At 37.7% G+C, this 18910-nt stretch overlaps 1 long non-coding RNA gene across 8 annotated transcripts; it reads left to right on the top strand.

Annotated features, from left to right (window-relative positions):
• Positions 1 to 381: 381 nt before the first annotated feature.
• LOC127946246 (uncharacterized) lies at positions 382 to 18532 on the top strand. 8 transcript variants are annotated; one of them, XR_008151038.1, is made up of 13 exons: positions 382 to 976; positions 1383 to 1598; positions 1953 to 2206; positions 3480 to 3568; positions 8880 to 9044; positions 10568 to 11458; positions 12517 to 12638; positions 12990 to 13048; positions 13303 to 13408; positions 13673 to 13928; positions 14083 to 14190; positions 15125 to 15311; positions 15449 to 15895. It is a non-coding gene; the product is annotated as an uncharacterized LOC127946246 (long non-coding RNA). The 8 variants fall into 8 exon arrangements; XR_008151043.1 differs by lacking the exon at positions 14083 to 14190 and adding an exon at positions 16852 to 18532 and having other exon boundaries at positions 384 to 976; positions 15449 to 15570; XR_008151037.1 differs by lacking the exon at positions 14083 to 14190 and having other exon boundaries at positions 384 to 976; positions 10568 to 10731; positions 10825 to 11458.
• The last annotated feature ends 378 nt before the right edge of the window (positions 18533 to 18910 follow it).

Below are 18910 nucleotides of genomic sequence, written 5' to 3'. Positions count from 1 at the left end.
ACCTAAAAACAAGGGTAAAATAACCCATTTTCAAGCTATAGCTAATGATTAATAAATCAATTGTTCATGACATTCTGGCATGTTCCTCCAGAATTTTAACTATTACTCAAACAGAATGAAATTAACTATTTTAATCGTCCGTTTCTTGGAAGAACTGAATAGTGTGGTGTATTTTGGAGGCCTGTGTTATTTAACTATCAGGGCCCTTTCCTTAAGTATCGTACTAAATTACACCGCGCTGTCAGACGGCCTTAAAATCATATTAAAGTGTGTTGGGCTGGATCTCGAGATCTCATGAAATGAATCCATCCATGAAGCCAGGCGCTTCCAGGCAGACCCAAGGCCGTGTGGAAGGCCTGAGCTCATAGAGAGACGGGTCAGGTCTCGTCAGGTCGCCTGCCAACTCCGCGTCCCACACTCAGGGCGCCCAGAGGAACACATGGTGCGCGGGGCTCCTCGGTACCCTCGCGTGCCGCACGCCCCATTTCAAATAAACACCGGGTCCACTTGGCGCGGCGAGACCCGCCATCTGCACAAACAGAGCAGGCGGAAAGTAAACGCCGCTCTCCTAAACAAATAAACCTCCACGCCATTCCCAACGCCCGAGCTCGGCGCGAGACGGGAGCGCGCGAGAGGAGAACATGCGATTTATCCTCGCAAAGGGTAAACACGGCGACAGGCTCTGAATGTATGAGGAGAGCCGAGGACTGGAGAGCTTTCACAGAGCATACAGTCAACGGGAGAGTAATCAACGGAAAGTAGGCGAAGTCGTTTGGAGAAATAAATGATCAAGTTTTCAGGCAGAAAGCCACAGCTGGCTCCACTTCTATTAGTCAAACGTCAAAGTCCAATTTGCTGGTAGATAACAACCATAGTAGCCAAGATATCCACCGAGAGAAATATATATTTTAAACGTTTTACAAAAAATAAATAAATAAAGAGAGAAGAAGAAAACCCGTCAGTGTTAATTTGACAGGTATGACTTATTTTTTGTATATGTGTGTGTGTGTAACCTATTAGCTGAATAATTAATTTAGATCTTTATCACATGAACCATATTTTTACTTTACAGCTTCTGTTTTTGGGTCCTTATTGAATTCTCAAAATAGGCTACCATGTTTTTGCAGTTTCTGTTGTTTTTGTAACCTTTTGTTGAATAGGCCTATTTTACTATATATATATATATATATATATATATATATATATATATATATATATTAAAATGATTTCTGAATGATCACGTGACACTGCATTATAATTTCTGAAATGATGGAAAATGCGGTAGAGACAAATCTTCTTCGAATCTATATTTAGTGGGAAAATTGCTAAATCATGCATATTAACTGTGCTACATCATTATTGCCTGTTCTGTTTTTTTACAGTGAGTCTGTGCATCAACCTTAAGTCCAGCAGAGGGCAATACAGCATCAAGATGCCGTTGGACCAGACAGCCTCCAAAAGAGTTTCTGAGGCCTATTTCAATATTTCTGATTAAACAACCTCATACACTGTGTGTTCATGGCCTTGCCTTGCCTTGCCTTGTCTTACCGGATATCCATGAAACTTCAGGAATCTGAGATATATGAACGTACAGAGAGGTGATACTTTCTTCAGTTACTTTCTTAATTGTTATGTTCATTTTTAAGTATGGTGAAATGTCATGTGATAGACTGGATTACTGAGAGTTTAGAGGTGGTATCACCTGCTGATATCTTTTATGATCTAGATAGATTTTATGATAACATATATATATATATATATATATATATATATATATATATATATATATATATATATATATATATATATATATATATATATGCATTCCATGAATTAAAGAGGATGATCTTTTTAGCTACATATAAAAAAATGCATAAAGTAAAAGTATTTCTCTCTCTCTCTCTCTCTCTCGCTCTCTCTTTCTCTCTCTCTCTCTCTTTCTCAAACCCCAGGACAGAGAATGAGATGATTGGCTATCTTTGCATTCCGTCATGCAAAAGGCAGGGCTGTCACAGAAAGCTGTCCTTTTAGGGACGTAACTGTGGCGGGCAGGATGGAATGAGTGGGCGTTATAGGGTGATTGTGTCAGAGAAAGCAAGACTGACAGGAGTGACAGCTCCATTTATTGGCTGCTAGATTCTAGTCAGCAAAAGGGCATTCAGGGCCACTGGCTGGCTCTGCTGGCGGCCTGTGCAGCCGGTGCCTGGTGAGTAAGCATTTAGACAGCCGCCATCACCGCTGCAATGCATGGGAGAAATATCTCTGTCAACACTGACTGTGATCTTTGACGGTGCCTCTAAAGAGGAAGGTCATACATATGAATGCAATCTCCGTCACACTCTTTTCCACGCACACTCTCGCACATAAACACACACAACACCAAGCCTGACATAAATTGCACATAATGCCATGTTGTCAAAGTTCTTTGGCACAAAGATTCAGTAGTAAATACATTCGACTAAAGGTTCAGAGTCCTCCTGACCCTGGAAACATGTCGCTGACATTTTCTCAGCACAGTTTGTTATGAATGTTGTCTTTGTTGATCAATTATAGCTTTAAAACATTGACTCTAAAATAATTTAATGTTTGGTGTTTTATATTCTTGATAAATATAAGGTTCGAGATGATCCTTCAAAAGTAGTGTGGAGGCAAAATGAGGCTTCTATGTCACCCAATGCAGTCATGTGATGTAATTCAAATCAGGACTGTCATTCAGAATTTAAGTGAGAATGCAGTTTAAATTCTAATTAAATTTTTTTTATTTGAGTTGAGGGAGCAAACAGAATGCTGAATTGCAATTTGAGTTTTAAATAGCTTAATTCTAAAATAAATGTAATGTTTGTCGAGACAAAGTAAACACCATGAAGGCAAACTTTGAGTGATGGCTTGGCGAAGCCTTGTTTTAAAGTTCTGAAAGTTTGACAGCATTATATGCTGACAGAAAAATCTATTTAATTAATGTAATACACATAAAAAGTGTTCATCTGTATATACAATATTGTTCAAAAGTTTGGGGGTTAGTGCGATTTTTAAAAAATGTTTTTGAAGGAAGTCTTTAATGCTCACCAATGCTGCATTTCTTAGATAGAAAGTACAGTAAAAACAGTAATATATTGAAATATTATTACAATGTAAAACAACGTGTTGTATATTTAAATATTTTTAAAAAATGTTTATGCATGTGATGCAAAGCTGAATTCTCAGCATCATTACTCCAGTCTTCAGTGTTAAATGATCCTTCATAATTATATTTAGCTGATTTTCTGCTCAGGAAACTTTTCTTATGGTGTAGCCAGTGCAATTAAAATTCCAGCTAATAGATTGACAATGAGTTAATCAGTTTTGAATCAAGTAATAAAATCACCTTGTAAAAGACTATTTTACTTATACCCCTGACACAGTTTTCAGAAGATGTATTGACATTGCTGTCAGAGTAATATTTATTTAATCTTTTTTGGTTTCTTTTTGTCAATTTCCAGTAATGCATGAAGCCCTGGAGTCATAGTAAACAGCATCTCTAGTACTTCAGGAATTTTATCCAACATGGAGGATGAAGAGATTTCTCCTGGTGAGTTCTGAGAACTCTGTGTATGTGACTTCTAATAAAAAATAATCCTGCAGTTGTAACTTAGGTCAAAAGTCCCCTGTACTTGTTGCACTTGGCTAATGAATGTCTATGACAATATTTAACTCACAATTTTGGCTTCTTTGCACACACACAAACATCAACACACAGCCACAGATATACACACATCAAACAAAAATCATTCTTATATATATGTTTGCTTAACCTTCCCATCAAATAAAGGTGAAAGAAAACAAACACTCTCCAAAGGAAATGTCCCTCTAAAGGAAACATGCTCACTGGTGTTACAGCATGTTTTGATACTAAAATATTACTGTTTCGTTTTTTTTAAGAAACATCGACGTCCTGAGGGTTGAGGACTCAAAACGTAAAAGCTGGTGATATTACAAAACTCTCAAAATGAATAGGGAGTACGCTTAAGTATTTCATACCAACTTCCATAGTAATAGTCAATATTATAAAGGAGTGGTTTCACTCCATCAGTCCAGCACTGAGATGCAGTGTCCTTCAGACTAATAAAAGTAGGCGATTCATGTACTTAGAAAAGGGCCACAGAAAGTACCACCTAATATCCTAAAGCTGTCATGCTCAGAGAATCACTTAATAAGGCACATAATCGTAAGAGGCGACCAAGACCTCAGATGACACTAAATCAATTGACAGACGGCAACTCCTCATGCGGGCCACGGTACCTAAGCTCTGAGTTATGACTTTCGGGGTGCCCTAGGGCTCAATACCAGGCCCGCTCACACTTCTCTCAGTCCCAACTTTACCCTCTGGACTTAATTCATTTTTCCCTTGCTGGATCTGACAGGTTGTGTGTTACTTGGCGCCTCTCAAGTCACCGGGCCAGCAGTATGATTAAAGGAGATGGAGGAGGATAAATGGAAAAGTACAGGAACGGCATGGAACAGTGTTGACCTAGAGGGAAAAATCTTGCGCTAATTCTTAACGTGTGTATCTGGCAGGGAAAGATTAAAGGTTAAATGTCTCAAGAAACTATAAGTATGTCAGAAGTGTTCATTTGGTTTCTCCAGGTGTATATGGAAACAGTTGTTTGCAAAAGAAATTGACACTATACAGTGCATCCAGAAAAAATTCACAGCGCTTGCTTCACTTTTTCCTTATTTTGTTATGTTACATTCTTATTTCATAATGGGTTAACTTCATTATTTCCTCGAAATTCTACTAACAATACAATATAATGATAACGTGAAAGAAGTTTGTTTAGAAATGTTTTGCAAATTTATAGTAAGAAACAAAATAAAATCACATGTACATAAGTATTCACAGCCATTGCTCAATACTTGAAGTACCTTTGGCACCAATTACAGTCTCAAGTCTTTTTGAGTGTGATGCTACAAGCTTGGTTCTTCTATCTTTGGGCAGTTTCCCCAATTCTTCTTTGCAGGACCTCTCAAGCTCCATCAGGTTGGGTCGGGCAGCCTGCTCCCGGTGGTTCCAAACTTCTTCCATTTATAGATGAATGCTGCAGAAATTTTTCTGTACCCTTCCCCAGAACTGTGCCATGATACATTCCTGTCTCTGAGGTCTACAGATAATTATCAATGAAATCCACAGTCTCTGAAGTCTATGGCGAAATAGTAAGAGTGATGTGAACTTCTAGATGAATCAATTCAATCTCTGAACTTACTCATAAACTCTCTGCAGGACACCGGCTCTCCATCATATTAGCCTTATGTTATCGCTAAAATTGCGTTGTGAACATCTGCTCAGAACATTACATGCAGAAAATTACATTGTTTCTGCTGTTACACAAGTGCTTAGTGTTAAATCATCAATATGTAATGATATAGAGATATATTAAATTGCTCTTATTTCTTTTATATTAGATTCACTGAAGCACTGAATCTCTGAATCGGAGCAGCGAATTACAGAGAAAAGAAAGATCTCTTCTTCATTTTATCGTTATAAAGACCTACGGAAAATGAGAAGTTGTGATTTTCTAGACCTGAAAATAGGTGCTGTGTAATATCACTGCGCCTGCTGCACCCATGTTATGGCAAGATTATTTTACGCCAGAATGAGAGTATAGTTCCTAGCCATATCTTCTCATTTTCCATCGGTCTTAGTACACAATGTTACTATAGAAGTAGAGTCAAGTTTTAAATAGGAAAAACATAGAAACTCTTTGGTAATTTTTGAGCGAGATGCTTACAGTCTAATCAGATTCAATGATCTATGCTAAGCTAAGCTAAAGTGCTACCGCTAGACCCAGAGGTCGGCTGAATGGATTCAAAAACAGTAAAACTCAATTATTTAACTCTAGGGGAGTTGGAAAATGAGCCTATTTTCAAAAAAAATGCTGTGTTCCAAGTTTTGGTTAAATGTTGGGAATATGAGTCAGCCATGTAAGTGGAAAAAAGTGGAGAGTTTCATTATGTCCCTTTACTGAAATCGTTAACTTTCAGTTTCTAATATCAAGAGGTAGTTCACTCATTTCTACCTGTAAGGCAGGAATAGGAGAAGCTCTAATAGCATATTTATAATGCTTGTGACTCTATCATTTTTACTTTCTGCTGCATATTTTTGGGACACAGATAATCTATAGTTGCCCTAATTAATGCAGAATATATTATTTTCAATGAGTGACGCCTGGCGCCCCAATCAACAAGAAAGATCTCAAATGCACTTTGTTGCAAAAAGGCCGCAATAGATGAAGGCATAAGGGCGTCATTCAAAATGCGATTTTAGTGGATGCTTTTGTAATCTTCAATATATCATTTAATAAAACTGCAAGTATTTCAAACAAACTTTTTTTTCACATTGTCATTATAGGATATATTGAATTTAATCAATTTTGGAATAAAAATGTGGAAAAGGTGAAGCACTGTGAATACTTTATGGATGCATTGTGGTACTGCATAACTGATCTATTTGCTATGGAGGTCTTGCTTAATCATTTCCATAGCTAATGTTGTCTTTGGTGTCAATTCCCATCTGCAGATGATACTGCTAAACGATAAATGGCAATCAGATGTTAGTTGTTTTTGAACAGAGTTGGAGAGCGTTTTCATGCAGTAATCATGAGTAAATGCTGCACAGAGAATTGCTTTCACCACAAAGAATGCTTAATCCTTGTCACTTCTCCGTCTTTACCAACATGCGTCTCACTGGCAAGCCATTGTTCGGTTTGTGCTCATCCCGACCAGAACATGTTAAACGCCAGTGGAGATTTTCCAGGTTAGCTTCCCACATTCTCCTCACTAATCAAGAGCTGCCTCGCAATAACGATAAATCTCTCATTTTGACGTGCGGCATAAATAAAGCAAACAGGCCTCGGTTTGATTACCCAGACTCCCCGTGAACAGACGGGCATTTGAGTGGCTCTGCTATTTATCAACCTGGATCTCCCTTCCTCTCAATCTCTCCAGCACTCAAAAACGCCGTCACTGATTGCATTTAATGTCTAACACATGGCCTGGCCAAGCATTCCCACTGCTGCCCGGGGAGGTGTTTGGGCTGATTAAGAGAACTGTTTCTGTGGCCAAAGACTTGGGTTGTGAAACCAAAAGGTTTTGGCAATGCGGCAGAATTTTTGGGGTGTAGCTCTAGGGATTCGAATGCGGCTGCCTCTGTGGTTAGCGGTCAAGAGTTTCTACTCTTGGAATCTTGCAGAAGCATCCAAATGGAGAAGAATTGGCGTATAGCAGAAATTACTTAATTTCCTGAGGAGCGTTCCTCACTTCATTGCCTCATCTCTCTCTCTCTCTCTCCCTCTCTCTCTCACTCTTTCTTTTTCTCCTCCTGCCGGTTTCCTTGGGTCACATTTAACCTGGAAGTGCTCTGATTGGGCCGAGGGTCACTTCACGGGCCCCCAAATTGCTTGCACCCATCCGTCACTGTCAGGCCATTATTAGTGCTATTATCATCAAAGTCACAGTATGAATTATAGCACATGCAAAAGCTGCGCCGCTCGGACTTAACGCTGACCTGAGCCAGGATGACAGCGAAAAGGGTTGAGACCTTACCGATGACATCACTCTAATCCCTCAAAGACAGGAACGGCTGACGCTGAACAGAACAGTGTTCTGGGAGAAAGTTTGCAGGTTGCACAGCTTCATGTCGTCTTGAAACAGATGACCGTAGGCCAGATCTGGATCTGCCTGTGGATTTATGAGCAGTATAATGTCTAAAAGGTCTTGTTTCTTGAAGCAAATACAATGAGTTGGATGTTAGTAACTAACAAGAAGCAGCATTTGACACTTGGGAAAGTTTACTTATATTCATTAATTTAGCAGCAGGTCCTTTTAGACAAAGAAACTAAAGAGGAATGCTATACAACATAGGTGATTCATTCTAATACGGAATAAAGAAGAATATAAAAGAACAATTTTAGAGATTATTTTGTTGATGCTTGTGTGCTTAAAAGGAGTCCACCCTAACCCTAATTAGGAAATTATGTCATCATTTGCTAACCCTCATGCCATTGCAAACCTGTTGGACTGCCTTTTTTTAAAGGAATGTGGGTAACCAAACAGTTTAGTTTCTCACTGACTTCTATTGTTTGTTTTTTAATACATACAAGTCAATGGGAGCCGAAACAGTTCGGTTACCCACATTCTTCAAAATATAAAAGATGATATTTTAAAGAATGTCGCTAACCCAATGGTTTTGATTCCCGTTTACTTTACCCGTTATTGTTTTTTTGTTTTTTGTTGTTGTTGTTGTTGTTTTATCCATACAATGAAAGTCATGAATGTTTCATTGCCAGCATTCTTCAAAATATCTTATTTTATATTCCACAAAAGAAAGAAAAGAAGTCATACAGGTTTGGAACCAAATGTGTGAGTAATAGTTAATGTTTTTAGGTCATTTGACCATCAATATAAATGTGAAAGTATAAGTCAATGGTTTTGTACTACATCTGATTTTGGATAATGAAATGAAATATAAAGAAACTATACTGCTTGCCTTGCATTCATTTTTAAATTGACATTGGCTGTGAAAGCTGGATTTGAATGTTTGCATCTTAAGGTGAAATGCATAATTTCTGCACCACAAAGAATTGTAAAACTCATATTTATGCTCAGTTGTGTCTGTGCACTAAACCATAATAGAAGCAAACATTTAAACATCCAAATGTAGACAAAAAACTAATTTTATCTCCCCATAAAAAAGAGAGATCTAACCCTAAAAAATCTAGTTTTTCCCATCAAAGGCTCACAAAACCCCTGTCCAGCGCTCCTCAACATTCAGTGCTGCCCTGGACACCGAATGGCCTGCATTGTTTTGTACTCATGTGTCAGTTTGTTTTGTCCCTTTGCGACAGATCTTAAGGCAGCACTGTTGTCCTTTTAAATTACGCTTCTCCATATGCATGAGCGGAGGGGGGAGAGAAAATTGGCACCGGAGGAAAGAAGTGCCATGGCGGGGAGTCTAATCAAGTGACAGACTGCTGAGCGGGCTCAAAACACTAGCTGTCCATCAGAGATAGGTGAGTGTGAGAAACATCGCAGTCTACTGACAAATGTTAAGAGGTGCATTTAATATAGATATTATAGAATGTGAGTGTGTGCTCATTTTATCATCCTTTTTTGCCTGGGGGGCTGGTTCACCTTTTTTGTCCATTTTATCATTTTAGGGTGCTCCCAAGGGTTGATGGGAGTAAGGTCGGAGTTCAACTCTGACGCCCCCATATGGTCAATTAAATCCCACTCAGTGCCAAAGCATGGCCTCTTTCTTTAAGGCACTTATTTACTCTTCTATTTTCATTATGTACAGAGAGGGAAAGATGGAGAAAGAGAGATCAGGAGAGAAGAAAGTTGTTGTCTGTTCTTGATGCATGTGCTCTAAGGACAGATTTCACTAGGGTTGGGAATCATAAGGAACTTAATGATTTAACTTCTTATCCTGATTTCACTTAACGATTCCAGTTTATTCATAATTATTATTTTTGTGATAGAGAATATTCCACCTCGACAATAATTTGTCTTATTTAAATTATATTGATATTTATAAATTACATATTATTAGTATTATTAGTATTACCATAAATAATATATATATATATATATGTATATATGTATATATGTATATGTATCTATATATTACATGCACTGTTGTTTAAGTAGCACCTGGACAATAATTGGTCTTACTAAAATAATAAAAAATAAAAGGTCTTTAAATAATACTAATATGTATAAATAGTTGATACGTTTTTCTATATTCTATAAATTAATTTCTTATAAATATTATTATAATATATTACTATTATATAAAATATCAAGAGATATAAAAATATAAAGTATTTCATGCTCTGTTCTCTGTTCTTTTCTGGTTAAAAGGGGAATTATAATCCACAGTGTTCTTTATTAGTTAAATGATGCAGATTTGTGCACATTAAAGTGTACATATTAATTTATATATTAATATATACTTAATTAAACTTTTTTTTCATTTATTTAATTAACTTTGAGACATTTGCAACCATGTCATGTGGTGATTGTTTAGGGTGCAAATCTTTCCAATTTATATTGCAAAACTTTAAATAGCAGCAAACATTGCCAAATTATTATTTTTTTTTTTCTGGCTGGCGTCATGAACGGCATAATTTGGCTGCAGTATTTCTATTTTTTTTTTTGATCAGGTCCTTTAGAACAAATTCTCATGCAGAGGCAAGTCTGACAGTCACTGCTCTCAGATTAAATAGGGAATGGGAGCCTGTGACCCAGAAAAGAGGCTTTATGCGGTATGTGCAATTGATATGTTAGGAGTAATGTGAAAGGCCTTATGGGTAAAGTAAATAAAAGAATGCATATCAATATATCATCAATACTCCACTTTATGCTGGTTCAGAGCCTCTCAAGAGGCTGCAATGTGCAGGGCCGAGATCAATATTCGTTCTGTGTGAGTGAGAAATGGTGGCTCTGCTGTCACATTTGTAGTCTGGACTGTAATAGCATCTGCTGTGATGTTAGACGTCCTTTAGTCACAGATCTTCATGTTTGGTCCCTGCAGACCAGGAGCGTCACGGTGGATCGAGCAGGTTGAGTGAGTCACTCGGTTACAACAAAGTTCTCAGATGGTCTGAACTGAAATAACTCTGGCCACCAGGATCGTAGCTTTCATGCTTGTTTAATTACCGTCATAAGAGAAGGTGCAAGTTCTCTTTCATCCAGCATGTAAGTGCCTCTTTCTTAATGTCCGCAACAAAGTAATTCTTAAGTCAGTGCTATTTGTGTCTCCTAACACTGAGCCTCTTTGTGTGCATGTAGTCAAAACATCACATTATTGGTACTGAGATCCATTTCGTCAATCCATCCACTGGTGGACAGCACCGAATAGGTCTAAACAGGATCCTAACACTTTGTGAACCTATAAATCTTATTTTAAATGCATGTGATTAAACCACATTTGTAATATTAGCACTTTTTAATGCGCCCAGACTGCAGTGAAGCACCACCTACTCACCTGTCAATCATCATCCACTACTACACAGGTTTTAAAAGAAATTAACCTTAACCTTATTTAATACAGGTAAACTGAGACTAACTGAGATTTAAGCATTTTATTAGCAGGAGAGACATGATCTGTCTTGTCTGAGCACTTGTGATCGGGTCAAACAAGGGGTCATTTAAACTGACCCATATTCACAGTGCATATAACCAGAATACAGATGGTACTGGTGCACATGACACTATTTGATTGACCTTTTGTGATCTCCAGCCTGCTTTAATGAGTTACAGGATCCACTTTGTTCCAGCCCAGAGCCGTTTCCTCTCTTTCACAAGCTCAGGTGCTTCTGGATGCACTTAATGCTCACTGTACGTCACCTGGGAATGCTTGGGGTCAAACCCTGCCTGACCTCACTGGTATCTGTGCTCACACCGCCAAAAAAAGAAAGAACAAGTGGGTAAAAATAAAGAAGAAAGACTCTTTATAATGTAGGGGAAATCATTTGACATCTTCAGATTTTTATAGCATTGTATTTGTTTTATTTTAGACAACATATATTTTTTTAGACAAATGTAAATGTTATCTCTTCATGTATAGGGCTTGTAATTAAGATCCCCCCCCCACACTATTGTATAATAACAATTCCAATAAATTTATAAAATGCATTTGCTTTTTTTTTTGTTTTTCTTACAATAATTTGGTTACCACGGCTGAGCTTGACTTAATGCGGTAAACTCTCCAATATGTGTAAAAATTCAGAAAATAAAATATTTACCTACCCTCCGAATGTGTCCACAGGATTACATTTTGTCACAATTTTAATAATGTCATGTAAAGTTGTTTTTGATAAAAATTAGTTTATAATCAAAAAGGTGTTGCACTAAAACTAATTCAAAATATTTCATTAGATTGTGACAGTTTTGATTTTATTTAATGATGATGATTATGATGATTTTAACATTCAGACAAAATCCATATTTCCAAAGAGAATAAGATATTTTTTTTTAAAGCTAGATACATTTAATGCTTGGTTAATTTTATGTCAGATAATAGTTTATCTAACATGTGTCAACACTAAAAAATATGGTATTTTTATATCTCTAATGTTTTAAAAAGGTCGTGGGAGACTGAAGTGTGCTTAATGGGATGTGCCCTTAAACCAAGGCTGCTAAATAAAATAGTAAAATATACAAAATAGTAGATAGGGATCATTACAAATTGCTAGCTATTAGCTAGTCTATATTTAAACTCACTTTCATGTACAGAATAAACATCAGATGTGAGGTTTACATGATTAAAATGACCATATAGCTAGCTATTATGTCTTTATGACAGATGAGCCATTTATTATGTATTTTTTCGTCAAATTGTTTTAGGTTTAAGACTTCACTGTTAAAACTTTTAGGGTCCCCTTTCCACACATTTTCCTCGTTTTCAATTGTTTCAAGCCGCACTCGTCTTCAGTGTATATAAACTTCAAGCTTTTTTGCGTATGTGTCATTGTTTTGCAGTGCCTGGATTTAATTATGTGACTGTCTTTCAGCAAGAGACGGCGAAGAGGAGAAAATGGAGAGAACTAAATGAAGAGGACATCTCATCTTGCAATGCTGACTATGTTAAGTTCAAAACAAAGGTCTGTTCCATTTTATTACTGAATAAATACTGCAATCAGTTGTGTTTTTATCTGATAGGCATTGCTGAATAGATTAAAACCTCTGTTCCAATAACAAATCTTAACACTGATAGCTTTTATTTTAAGAAAGTTCCTTCAGGAATCCCATCATGAGGGAAAGGATTCGAGGCACTTAAATGATATATTGATCTAATAATATAACAGGATTTCAGATGCATCTTCAGGTGTCTGCTAATGTGAGGAACCTCAAAACGATCATTTTTTACATCGCTAGCCAATGTCATTTTGAAGTTGCAAGCCAAACCAGAGCCACTGGTTAGTTGTATTTTCATTCATATGTATTTTGGGCAGGCTTTTGAGGTTGACAAGCCCCTTGAGATGCAACAAGGGAAGCAGATTTTACTATGGAGGTAATAAGGCACTAAATTCCACTTTTTTAATAATCTAACATTTAACTCACTGCATAAATTAAATTACGCTTCTTACTTCTAAATGCCTTTTAAGAATTTAGAGCCCAAAAGCAATTGCACTTTAACTCATTCAGCTCCAAACACTTGTTTTCCATGCTTAAAATGATCACAGGCAGTTTTAGTAAACTACTGATACAAGTTTGAACCCATGTGTCCACTCAGTTTATAATGTGATGTGGATAATCTTCTTCCAGGTGCTTGGAAGCCTCCAATCACGTTCAAGGGCGGAGCTTATCGCCATGGTGTTGAGTATGCAGATGGAGATTGATTGCCTCCAAGAACAAATCAGAAGCCTTGCAGGTAAAGCAGTGGACTTCTGAAATGTGTTCATTCTGGGTTTGGTTTTTTTATTTCACAGCAATGCATTTCAGTTGCCAGGGAAAGATTTACACCAAGCTGAAAGCAGATCATATCATGTTTCAAGATCATTTCAATTTGAGGAAAAGTTCAGCAAGTTCATGAGGAAACTTCACGTCAAAGAAAGATTAGTGTGGTGTGCCATGGTACACAACCTCTTGTTGTGAGACAATTTCAGTCTGATTTCATACAGTTTTTTTTTAACAGCTTGTGGGAGGCTGGCTCAGACACTTGAAGAGCTGATCGAGAAGAGTGATAGATGGCTGTGTGGCATCCATGAAGCTGCAGCTCCCAGCTCTCTCCAAGGGAGCTCGAGAGAAGCAGGCCACCCAGTCACACTTCTCCTCCAAGGCTGCTTCCTGGAAGAACAGCTGAATGTGCAAGTTCAGAGCAGGAGGGGTGTGGTCAGAATGAGGTCACACAAACAATGCCTCAAAGGAATGGACCGCCTCCCAAACAAAAAGTAAGAGTTACATTTGTGATGCCTCTATAATCAGCTCTAGGATGTCTCATTTAGGTGAAATTGAATATACATTTTTATAAAAGTTATTCATATAATTTAATGTGTTTAGTTGTTTTGAAACAATGAAACAATTTGTGTTGCTTTGATTTGTCAGGTATTGGTAAGGAGGAACTCAAGTGCAGACAGGGAATCACAAAACAAAGGGTTTATTAAATACAAAAAGGGGAAAACAAAACCCACGAGGGGGAAAACACGGAGCAAGGTAAAGACTAAATAACTAAAACAGGACTGGACTAACAAGATAAACAAGGACTCTAAATACTAACTATAAACAAACACTCACGGTAATACAAACACTTCTTTAAGGAACAATCACAGAGTGGAACAATCACAATCACAGGTACAATCACAATGACAATGAACCGACGCAAGACAAAGCACACTAGGAGATCTAAATAGGGGTACTAATCAAGACACGACAGGTGTTACAGATAGGACAATCAAGACACGACTAGGTTAACAAGGGGGGCGGGGCAAGGGAACGAGACAACACAAGCACATGGCCCAAAGACAAGGCCATGCGCTTGTACACAAAACATGGGTCTGTCATGATCCTGCCTCAAGACTAGGAAAAATCAAGGACACGAGGGCAGAATCATGACATGATTAATCTGACTAAATATTATGCTCTCCCAATTGGAAAAGTGAAGTGATGTTAGCATTGGCTCCCAAAATATTTGACAATAGAGAATACAATATGCAATGGTTATAAATAAATAATAGTTTAAAATGTTTTTAAAATAAATAAATAAACACAACATAATAGAAAAAAATTCTTTACAGAATCCTGTATTCAAAAAGGTTTTGTTTTTTTTCCTGGGGCTGAAATTAATGACTATTTTATTAACTGACTGACCTGCTTGTTAAAAAATTGTTGTCTGTTGAAAGCAGCAAACAACCAAAGATAATACAATTATCAAACCAAACTTGAGTATGAACAGTTATCTGGATATATATGAATTATGCATGATTTAAAATCATATTTTTAGGTCGTAGTAATGCATTTTGAACCGTATGAAAGACCTGCCTATGAACATTTATCGTTGATTATTCAATTTTATAAATGTGTCATTCATTGGTTGTTGAATGCATTTTCTTAGCTTATCCACAAAAGCTTTTTTTGTTTCTCCCTCCAGGTTATCCCTGCTGATCTCCTGGAGCGCTGCAACACAGGGAGCACTGCTCAGAAACTCACAGATGAGCTGCTTCGCTGCCTCAATGACAGAGACCGTCTGGCCACTCACTCAATCACAGGCATCGTCAACAGCAAGCGAGGGATGCCTGAGCCAGCTCGTCCTGCACATGAGAGCCAGGCCGTTCTGAGTACGTATAAAGGATGGTTTGTAACAACTACTGCACGGTGGGTGGCTTTTAGTTAGTTTGAGAATGCATTCAGATCCATTTCATTACTTTCATTCTCAAGTTTGCAGTTTGGATTACCAGTGAAACATTCTCCACAGGGACAGTGCAGCAGTTCTTCCCTGGAAAGATCGATTCAGAAATAAAGGGCTACATATGACCGAAGCTTCAGAATGAGGCCAAGAGACTCCGGAAAAGGCCACATCCAGCTGATGATCCATTGGTGGGCTCGTTTGAGAAGTACAGAGCGATGCTTGAGCCATGAGTGTTGACTTCCAGTGAACATAGTTAACTGAAGAATTTAAAATCAAATTTAACGACACAAAATTGTGTTATTGACCTTAAAGGGATAGTTCAGAAAAAGTTCTGTTATCATTTACTTAATTTTCATTTATTGCGGTTCCAAACCCATAGGCATACAGGTTTGAAACTACATGAGGACGAGTAAATTATGACAGAATTTTCATTTTTGAGTAAGGCAGCACAATTAATCTAAATAACACCAAAAAGGCTGCAATTTAATCTAATAAACAGAATTTCAGAGTGAAGCACAGCACTGTGTTCTTTTGTTTCCAGTATCTCAGAGCCGCTCGATTTGCATTAAATCTCTGCTTGTGCTGTGCTTTGGGACTCTTATAACATACATTTGGGAACACAACCATTGTCATGAATTTGTAACGGGATGCCCTGTTAAACAGACTGTTGTCACCAAAAGAGAAGCTTTAAGTGCTCCCTTTGGTTGTCTGCCAAAATAAAAGCGTGGTGGTTTAACATCGTAAGAAGAGGAAAAACACGTTCTTAAATATAATTTAAATACTTTGCATAAAATAAGTAAAAATTGTGCAATTAAAAACGGCAATATTGAGTTATTATAATAGTTTGTTTGATAATAATAACAATAATAATATAATAAAAATTTGGGGCCAAATTGTGCCACCCAACAAACCTGCAACTCTTTTTGTATTTAAAAAAAAATTATATAAATTTTTCCCTCCACAAATCGTGCAGGCCTATTTTTGAGTGAACTATCTTTTTAAGATCATATTTGAAAGGTTTTGTCTAGAGTGCATGACAAACTATGTGTGTGTGATTTTTATCATATTCATTACACAAAACTGCGACGTCTTATTGATTTGAAATTGCAAAACGAACCCCAGAGTCACAGTTAGAAGTCGATTGAAAACAGTAGCTTCGACCTACCTCCAGCATCACTGCCAGACGTCGTCACACACTGTTTGTGGTGTGCTAAAACTTCGAACCAAGTAGACTAAAGCGGTAAACACAGTGGCAGATGGTTAAGCATCTCTCTCCTGTAAAATGACATGGATGTCACATGGTAGGGGGGTTACGTCGTGATTGATGTAGTTCAGACTTGTGGTATTTTAGTTGATCACATGTTGAAAGTGTGTCCCCCGGCTTGTAATGTGAATATATTTTCAGTGTGTAATATGAAACACACGTGCCTCTTTTGCACGAAAACACATACCTTTTTTCACCTTTCCAGACAGATGCGTGCAGGATCCCGAAGGCCAACGGCTGTGTGAGTAAATTAACCCCGCACTCACCAGCTGTATCACCCCTTTCTGGGGAAAAAAACACATCACTGAACACATGGCACAAAGGACGGCGTGGGAACTGCATATGATACATAATCAATAGGCCTTATCGCGCACGCACAACCAGAACTGCAGACACACCAGCATTGGGCTAGACCATTATCAGTGATACATGACCCTAATCCATTTATGTGTCAATGGTACAACAGATTGGGGTTCAGGAAGAACAGCAGCGTCGCACTAGGGACGATATCTTCACCGATCCAGCCATCTTACAGTCTCTGCCTGTACTTCCACTCATCAGATCAGCTAACAGCAAATCAATGGGCGTCTTTTTTTTCTGCAGGTTCAGACATCCTCATTGTGTGTATGTGTAAATCACTTTGACCTTGCCACCAGGATGGAGGTCTCTCCCAGAATGTTTTCTTTCATCCAATGTTTTAACGTTGTGAGGAAGCAAATATTTCAAACGGTGTTACGGCGCAGCCATTTGATCTCTGAAGGCTCCGGTTGATTTACGAATAAGAGAAGTGCTTCAGCTGTATTCGCCAATATTTTTCGCTGCGCAGTCAAAGAAAACTTCAAAGTTGAAAGTTGGAGCGTTAAAGAGTCCTCCGGGCTCGCATCCTTCTCTGAAGAGGCCAAGGCAAACACGGGCCTCGGCCCACCGCGGGGATCTCGCTGAACCTGGGTTAAAGCAGCAGGGAGGACAACCGAAATTAAACGTTTGCAGAACGCAGGAGAAGCGCCTCCTCCTTTAGGCCCATGCATTTCCCGCAGAGCTGTAATATGTCATCCGGGCAGCCACTTCGGTGGAGGACATATCCCACAATGCCCTGCAAGGCAGGGTGCCACGGTACCCGTTGCGGCTCACTAACATGCCTCTTTGTGCCATCTTAACTTTTCATTTGTCTTCCTCTACCTGTCAAGGGGAGAAAAAATTGTTTGGAGGAAACAATCCTCCCGACAGAATCATGATCTATCAGTTGTACCTCTGTGCCGTCACATCACATTGCACTTTTATTCAATGTTCCTCAAGCATTTTAGATGATTAAAAAAGTCAAATTCAGTCATCTTAATCCAGGTCATGAAATATTTATTTTTCTTTCAGAGATTAGACATCCACAAATACTTTAAATGTAGATTTTTTGCTTTGCTTTTTGTTTGGATGTATGTGTATAAGCCCAAACCACTTTTTTATTCTTTTGTTTTCTATGTATTATATAATATGCAGCAACTTTTTTTTTTTTTTGGATCAGATTTGATCAGATTTCGTGTATGTATAATAGCTCAAATTACTTTTTTTTCACATATTTTTTAAAAAAATGTTTTGAATGTATAAGCTCAACCCCCCCCCCCCCTCCCTCCCCCCTTTTTAGTTTCCTTTTGATTTTCTTTGTTTTGTTTGGATCTCTTATTATGTGTTATATAAGCCCAAACCGTTTTTTTTTTCTTACTTGTCTTTGCCAATTTTTTTTAATCTTGCATCTTTGTAATACAATATCAAACAATCATGCCCTTCTGTTTTGACTTTGTATATGTGCAATAAAAGTCTAAACAGACTTTTGTTTTGTTTTAGCTTTTTGTTGCATTGCTATAGTTTTTGTTCTGTTTGAATCTTTGTGTATATAATTTAAGTCCAAACCACTGTTTGTTTGTTTTGTTTTTTTCAGTTTGAACTTGCATTTGTGTAAAATAAAATAAAAAGACACATCCGTAATACTGTTATTTGTTTTGATCTTATATATATATATATATTATATAAGTTCAAACAGCTGTTTTGTTTTTGTTTTTGTTTTGTGTTGCTTTGCTAAACTTGGTTTTGTTTGGATGAATACGAACCCAAACAGCTGCGTTGCATTGTGTTTTGAACACGGACACATTCTCCAATAACCCTCAGTTCGGTTTTAATTTGAAGTCTTTGACTCATCTTGGGAATCTTGTTGTTCTGTCTGTTACAGCAGTAGGACAGGAAAAGACCAGCTGTCATGTTTCCAAATCAACAAA

The sequence above is a fragment of the Carassius gibelio genome, chromosome A3 (assembly GCF_023724105.1).
Source record: "Carassius gibelio isolate Cgi1373 ecotype wild population from Czech Republic chromosome A3, carGib1.2-hapl.c, whole genome shotgun sequence".
NCBI lineage: Eukaryota > Metazoa > Chordata > Actinopteri > Cypriniformes > Cyprinidae > Carassius > Carassius gibelio.
The sequence above is the reverse complement of the archived record's forward strand: the minus strand, read 5'-3'. Positions and strand labels throughout refer to the sequence as shown.